Genomic DNA, 8,730 nt, shown 5'->3' with positions numbered 1-8,730 from the left:
CCAATAGAGTTCAGAATGTCTATAAATGCTGATCCCAATGCATATTTTTCATTATCAACATGGATATTAAAATCACCAACTATTAAAACTTTATCTGCAGCCAGAACTAACTCGGATGTAAAATCACCTAACTCTTTAATAAAGTCTGTATGGTGCCCTGGTGACCTGTATACAGTAGCCAGTACAAACATAACAGGGGATTTATCATTAACATTTGTTTCTCTGGATAATGTTATACGAAGCACCATTACTTCAAATGAGTTATACTTGAAGCCTGCCCTCTGGTAAATCCTGAAAACGTTGTTATAAATTTAAGCAACACCTCCCCCTTTGCCTTTTAGACACGGCTCATGTTTATAACAGTAATCTTGGGGGGTGGACTCATTTAAAATAATTTAATCATCAGGTTTTAGCCAGGTTTCTGTCAAACAGAGCAGATCTAGATTATGATCAGTGATCATATTATGTGCAAAAAGTGTTTTCGTAGGAAGAGATCTGATATTCAATAAGCCAAGCTTTATCCGTATTGCATCTGTTTTTTATTTGTTGAACCTCAATTAAATTGTTAATCTTAACTTGGTGAAAAAGTCTCTCTATGTGCTGAGAATTAACTGACCTCTATCATGTGAGGCAGCTAGCAGACGGTCGGTTTAGCCAGTCTGTCTGCTTCCTGACCTGGGCCCCAGTTAGACAAGTATAAACACTAAGACTATTAGCCATATATCTAGAGAGAAGAGTGGCCCCACCCCAGGAGAAATGAAGACCATCTCTTTTCAACAGGTCAGGTCTTCCCCAAAAGGTCGTCCAATTGTCTATGAAACCTATGTTGTTCTGTGGGCACAACTTAGACATCCAGCCATTAAATGATGACAATCTGCTATGCATCTCATCACCACGGTAAGCAGGGAGGGGCCCAGAGCATATTACAGTGTATGATATGAAGGCATTTGATTCCCTTTCGAGTGTTGCATTTGCATGAATCTGTTACCTGTTATCTGTTACCTTTTGTAATCTGATATCTCTGGCTGCACACTAAATTTTCAGTTTATTGAAAACACAAATATGCTCTGCCTTTCTGATTCCTGCCCCAGTGTGTTTGGTCTCGTAACTGGGCTACAATTACACTCTTGCTTAACTTGTATATCAGGTTAGTTTGTATAGTGGTAAGTTAGATTTTAGCAATGTACTGTTACTTGGACTGGCCGTCTGTCCAGACTGATTCCCTGCCTACAAGTGATGCGCGGGGTTGGCTTTTTTTTCCAACACGCGAGTCCCGCTTTCCTGAAATTATTTGGCCCGCCCCACAAATAAAGTAAAATTTCTTGACCCGCCCCGAACCCGCGCCCTGTTAAATTGATGGTTTGCAAGTAACCAACTGTTGAACTGTTGACATATCTTAACAAATGATGTTAATGGAACATCTGGTACGTGGTACTGGCATTTTACCAGAAACAGGAAGAAGCCAAAAATTCCCTGAGAGAATGGGACAAGATAAATAGTTTTACATAAAAACATTTATTGTTGACTTTTTAGAAATGGCAAGTACTATCTTTTTGAGGGTAGCTATGCTATCTGCTGTTTTACCCCAGAACAAGAGCTGCTGGTCCCCAGTAACTTCCATAGTAGGGAAAAAAATAAATACTATCGGAGTCACTGAGGACCCTGTTTGGTTATCCACATACTTCAGAAGAACAGAAGAAATAAATAATTTCAGGTAAGGAACAATTTGTGGGTGTGTTAACGATGGCAGAATTTTCATTTTTGGAAGAACTGAAACGTAAACAAACGAATTATCATCCATATTACAAAGTTATTGCTTCATTGGACTAAATGTCCTCTATGAGATTTTGTTAAGTGGACCCTTACCTTCCTAACTAAACTGGGATTTACAGCTGTGGATGTGTTTATGACTCGTTATTACAACAAATCTGGTATGTACTGCATTTTCATTCTTCATGTTTTGATGTGTACTGCTTACACAAATCTAGCAAATACATTTTGTATAAGCTTTCCATTGAAAAACAGCAATCTGTCGTCGATGCTCGAGGCTTAGATCTTTATAATGATATATAGTTTGTCAAGATTAAATTTGTCCCGTTTCATTTAATCTATTCATAAACATTGACACGTGCAAACAAGGAGAGTTCAGTGCGCCCCCGTCTGGGTGCGGCTCAACAGGTTAAGTAAGTCCTCTGTGAGCAACTGAAATGCTTCTCTGCAAACTGCGTGTTCATCATTAGTTGGACAGACCCATTGATATATCCTTTCCCATTCAGCCCTACATCTGAAGAGCCTCTTGTTTTCAAAGGGCGGACCGGGCAGACTTGAGCCACTCAGGTTTACTGCACGCTGCGTTCCATGTGAAAGAGCTTTAACAGACCGTGTTGAGACTCCGTCACTATGGAAACAAAGACACCAAAATGCAATTGCACAAATGAGTTTCTCTTATACTTCTTATGAATTTTTTTTAATTATAAATAATTTGAGTATTATCCGCCCTGCAAAAATGGAGCCAGTGCAGAGTTGACAAAACCAGGCTAATACTTCCTGGTACTAGTAAGAATTCTAGCTGCTGCATTTTGGACCAGCTGTAATTTGTTTATTAACCACACAGAGCAACCACCAAATAAAGCATACAATAATCTAACCTTGAGGTATTGAAAGCATGAGTTAACTTTTCTGCATTTGACATTGAGAGCATAGGTCATAATTTAGATGGCTTTCAAAGGAAAGATTGCTATCAAATAGCACACCTAGGTTCCTAACTGATGATGAAGAGTTAACAAAGAACTAGTTAATTATAGACCAATCTAGAATCTCCCTTTCCTCTCCAAGATACTAGATCTAAGGGAAACAGGTCAATTTAGCTCAAAGGGAATCATTTAAGATTTTAAAGGGAATTTGAACAGAATCACTGTTTCACGGCTGATCACGGAGACGCGCCTACGGTTCAGTGAACGAGCCGTTTAACATCAAATCTGCGCTGGATACTAATACCCAAACCATAGTGAAAACACTATCAATTAGCACAGTAACAAGATCGGCAGTTTAAGACATTAACTTGTAAGCACAAAACACAAGATACTTCTCTTTTCAATATGAATAAGGCTTTATTAGATAAATCTAAGACATATAAACTAATCTAACACATAAATGCACGCACACACACATTCACACAAGTTGCAGGAAGGTCGAAAGTTAGGGAAAGATGAATTTAAGAGAATGGAAATATGGAATCCCAAGTTAACAGCAATACGTTAAATTGCATAAACATGAACAACCATCAATTACGTAATTAGCGCTCGCATTGAGTTCCTCAGTGAGGTTAAAATTATATTAGATACACCAGTAAAGGTCACAGTCTGGAGGTAAAGTTACTTGCATCTCCTGTGAAGAAGGAGCCTCGGTGAAAGGGCTATCCCGAGGTTGTTGATTGGCTGGAAGTTCAGTCTCTGAAGTGACGTCTTGGGAAGCCCGTGGTTGTTGGGCGTTGGCTGAAAGTGCAGAGTCGTGTTCGTTGGTTGAAGTTGAATGGACATTACAAAACTTAACTCAGAACACAAAACTCTCAAACGGAAAAGAAAAGAAATAAAGTTTGACGAGACTAGGTTGTGCTCCTTCTCATCGTGGCATAGTAGCAGCAGGCAGGCACGCTGGAACCACACTCAAAGAACAATGATGACTAACCGCATGGCTAGATGCTACAAGCTAAAGCTAGGTAGCAAAGCTACAAGCTAAAAGCTAAGAGCAGGCATGACTGATAGCACGAGCAAGGCTGTAACTAAAAGCCGACATGGCTAATAGCAGCAGCTAGGGACTAAAAGCAGACAAAAAACCAAATTTCATGGGGTCCAAAGTATTTAAACTTCCTTGTGGGCCACCCCTCAAATGTTGCCTTGACCAATCAGATATGGTCTTGGCTCAGGGGATCATAAATCATTTGTTTATCTTACCAAGCATGTGGTTCCTGCCTCGCAGGATCTAATTTTGGACATGATTCCTATAACACAATTATGATATATTTTACAAATAAATGATTGTCAGGACAATATCAAGCAAGAAAATTCGATTACATCAATACTAGACATGACTATGTATCCTATAGTTATCAAAAGACATACACAATAAGTGATTATACATGATAGTCAAATGTGTGGGTTACACATAAATGAATATGGAGTTAAGCAATGGAACGATTCATTTATAAGTCTTTTTGAGTTCATTCTGGTCCATATATAATGTACAAAAAGCAGTTTCTTTGCCATTCTCTGGCAAAGGGACTTTTCTGTGGAGACAAAGGTTTAAAGCCCTTCCCCCTTAGGAATTTCAGTCTGGTTCTGCTGGCTGGGGGGAAGTCAATGCAAGTATTTAACTTGATCTCCTGGGTTTATGTGATGTCCAGCGTTGCATTTCAATCACGAACAATAAATTTGACAATCTCTTCTTCGAATTAAAATTGTCAATAATTGTTCTATTGGTGTTAATGTTGAAAGCTGTTGTGTGAACAAGTTGGTTGGTTATCTTGCTTGGTTCTTGTGGCACTAGAACTGATTTATGACTTCCTGAGGAGTTCGGCTCTCGTTTCAATGCACACAGCTCTGATAGACTCTTTGATTTGTCTGGTTCGACTCATTTCTGCTACATAGAAAAGGTAGTATCCTCACAATTATATTCCTTCTTAGAGAAAAATGGTATATGTGAGGATTTCCAGTCAGGATTTAGACCATATCATAGTACTGAGACTGCTCTCCTTAGAGTTACAAATGATCTGCTCTTATCATCTGATCGTGGGTGTATCTCTCTATTAGTTTTATTGGATCTTAGTGCTGTGTTTGACACAATTGACGACAGCATTCTTTTGCATAGACTTGAACACTTTGTTGGCATCAGTGGAAGTGCATTAGCATGGTTTAAATCGTACTTATATGACCACCATCAGTTCGTAGCAGTGAATGAAGATGTATCATATCGATCACAAGTGCAGTATGGAGTACCTCAAGGCTCAGTACTAGGGCCGCTACTCTTCACACTTTATATGTTACCCTTGGGAGATATCATCAGGAAACATGGTGTTAGCTTTCACTGTTATGCTGATGATACTCAGCTCTATATTTCTTCGCGGCCCGGTGAAACACACCAATTTGAAAAACTAATGGAATGCATAGTCGATATAAAGAATTGGATGACGAGTAATTTCTTACTGCTAAATTCAGAAAAAAACAAAGGTGTTAATTATATGACCTAAAAACTCTGCTTGTAATAACCTAGAACACTGTCTAAGACTTGATGGTTGCTCTGTCAATTCTTCGTCATCAGTTAGGAACCTAGGTGTGCTACTTGATCACAATCTTTCCTTAGAAAGCCACGTTTCTAGCATTTGTAAAACTGCATTTTTCCATCTCAAAAATATATCTAAATTACGGCCTATGCTCTCAATGTCAAATGCAGAAATGTTAATCCATGCATTTAGGACCTCAAGGTTAGATTATTGTAATGCTTTATTGGGTGGTTGTTCTGCACGCTTAGTAAACAAACTACAGCTAGTCCAAAATGCAGCAGCAAGAGTTCTTACTAGAACCAGGAAGTAAGACCATATTAGCCAGGTCCTGTCATCGCTGCACTGGCTCCCTATCAAACATCGTATAGATTTTAAAATATTGCTTATTACTTATAAAGCCCTGAATGGTTTAGCACCTCAGTATTTGAATGAGCTCCTTTTACATTATACTCCTCTACGTCCGCTACATTCTCAAAACTCAGGCAATTTGATAATACCTAAAATATCAAAATCAACTGCGGGTGGCAGATCCTTTTCCTATTTGGCGCCTAAACTCTGGAATAACCTACCTAACATTGTTCAGGAGGCAGACACACTCTTGCAGTTTAAATCTAGATTAAAGACCCATCTCTTTAACCTGGCTTACACTTAACATACTAAAATGCTTTTAATATCCAAATCCGTTAAAGGATTTTTAGGCTGCATTAATTAGGTAAACCGGAACCAGAAACACTTCACATAACACCATACTTTCTACATCATTAGAAGAATGGCATCTACGCTAATATTTTTCTGTTTCTCTCTTGTTCCGAGGTCACCGTGGCCACCAGATCCAGTCTGTATCCAGATCAGAGGGTCACTGCAGTCACCCGGATCCAGTACGTATCCAGACCAGATGGTGGATCAGCACCTAGAAAGGACCTCTACTGCCCTGAAAGACAGCGGAGACCAGGACAACTAGAGCCCCAGATACAGATCCCCTGTAAAGACCTTGTCTCAGAGGACCACCAGGACAAGACCACAGGAAACAGATGATTCTTCTGCACAATCTGACTTTGCTGCAGCCTTGAATTGACCTACTGGTTTCGTCTGGTCAGAGGAGAACTGGCCCCCCAACTGAGCCTGGTTTCTCCCAAGGTTTTTTTCTCCATTCTGTCACCGATGGAGTTTCGGTTCCTTGCCGCTGTCGCCTCTGGCTTGCTTAGTTGGGGTCACTTCATCTACAGCGATATCATTGACTTGATTGCAAATAAATGCACAGACACTATTTAAACTGAACAGAGATGACATAACTGAATTCAATGATGAACTGCCTTTAACTATCATTTTGCATTATTGAGACACTGTTTTCCAAATGAATGTTGTTCAGTGCTTTGACGCAATGTATTTTGTTTAAAGCACTATATAAATAAAGGTGATTGATTGATTGATTGATTAAACCATCCGAAGTGCACACACATTGTGAACACACACCCGGAGCAGTGGGCAGCCATTTATGCTGCGGTACCCGGGGAGCAGTTGGGGGTTCGATGCCTTGCTCAATGGCACCTAAGTCATGGTATTGCATGTACATGCACTCCCCCCACCTACAATTCCTGCCGGCCCGAGGCTCGAACTCACAACCCTTCAAATTTGCGAGTCCGACTCTCTAACCATTAGGCCATGACTTCCCAGTGTGTGTTTACAGTGTGTGTGTGTTCACTACTCACTGCTGTGTGTGCACTTGGATTGGTAAAATGCAGAACACAAATTCAGAGTATGGGAAACCATACTTTAACAAGAACACACATGCTTTAAAAGGAGCAGCCTGGAAAATGGAGCGCAGCTGGGAGAAAATAAAAAAACTAGAGGTATTTTATATTGGATGGTGGAAAATAACTTCTACTTGTAGAAAAACTCTAAAAACTGCTAGATCTACTTACTTTTTGTCACTCTTAGAAGAGAACAAACACAGCCCCAGGCATTTATCTAATACAGACCCTAAATTATCAAAAAATAAAGCATCCACAGACAGAGATATCCCAGCAGCACAGCAGTTATGACTTCATGAACTTCTTTACTTCCAAGATAGATACTATAAGCAATTGTATTACTACCATGCAGTTGTCAGCCACAGCATTGCACCAGATAACACAGTAGATCTCCTAAAAAAACAATTACGCTCATTCTCTAACGTGTGAATATATCCTCTATTGCATTCTACAACAAAAACAATCAGAGCGCCTCGTTATCACTAATTTAATTTTGAGCTCTGGGGTCCGCTATTAGCTTATAGCCCGTTAGCATCAGCGGCGTGGTTGCTGCTAACTGCGCTAACATTGCTAATACTCTATTCACACACATTACCACTGCTGTACTCAGTGTTACTTGCTTTAATGGTGGATGAATGTCTACCTTTGATTGTAGGCGAGGACACGTTCGAGCTGCATTCGGTGCAGAGTTCGAGCTCGAGGCCGTAGGGAAGCAGATTCGGGACCTGGAGATGAGGCAGGCCCAGCTGAGAGAGTGGAGAGCCGCGCTGGAATCATACCAGGCTGACGCTCACATTGATTGAAATCCACTCATATAAAAAAATACAAGAAATCTAAATCAGTCAGTAAATGAGTTTATATAGTGTAATTGTCATGATCTTGCAATTTTCTTGCTAAAAATTTAAAAGTAGCAGAGTTCATTCAAAAATATTTTTTACATTTTATCAAAACTATAAACACTAAAAAATATTTTTGCCACAAAGAAAAACAATCCAAAAGAGATGCATGTTATACACAAATTGAAATGTCTCTAAAATAATGCAACATAAACACATTTCCAAAAAGCTTGTGGGCAGATTCACCATGGTCAGGCCATGATTTGGTTTACAGCCTACGTTTAGCTTTTTACATCTTGAGCCAGGTGCATTAACATATCCATTATGGTAAGACTGCATCTTAAGAACTAGATCAAGCACTTAGTCAATGAATAATCAGTCTAACTTTTAAGATTCACATGGGAAAGATCAATGTTCTGCTTTTTCAGTTCAATGTCCTCTTTAGAATTTTTGTCTTATTTTGCAATTGCAATTGCGAGTGCTGTTTTCCATTTGTCTTCTTTGCTTGCCATGAATGCACCTGTGTGAGGGTGTGTCTTTATAATAATAGAGGTTAAACAGGCTGGTTTCTCTCACAACCGCTTATCTTCACTAACATGTATTTAGAGCATCTGTGCTGGAGGCCAGCCTGCTGGACAGAGCAATTTATCTGCGGGTGTCCACTGAGGAAGAACAGGTTTGAAGGACAAATAAAGACTCCTTCTGACCTACAATTACCTCAATTATGGACATTAATGTTGTATTTTCTCTTTTAGTGACAGGCAGCTTTTGGTCTGTTGTTGTTTATCCCTTCTGAAGATCCCCTTCCACAGCCAGGAAAACCTTTTTTATTATTCTTCACCCTCTTTTATGGAGGCCTCTACTC

The sequence above is a fragment of the Carassius gibelio genome, chromosome A10 (genome assembly GCF_023724105.1).
Source record: "Carassius gibelio isolate Cgi1373 ecotype wild population from Czech Republic chromosome A10, carGib1.2-hapl.c, whole genome shotgun sequence".
Lineage (NCBI taxonomy): Eukaryota > Metazoa > Chordata > Actinopteri > Cypriniformes > Cyprinidae > Carassius > Carassius gibelio.
This window is presented reverse-complemented; position numbering follows the sequence as displayed.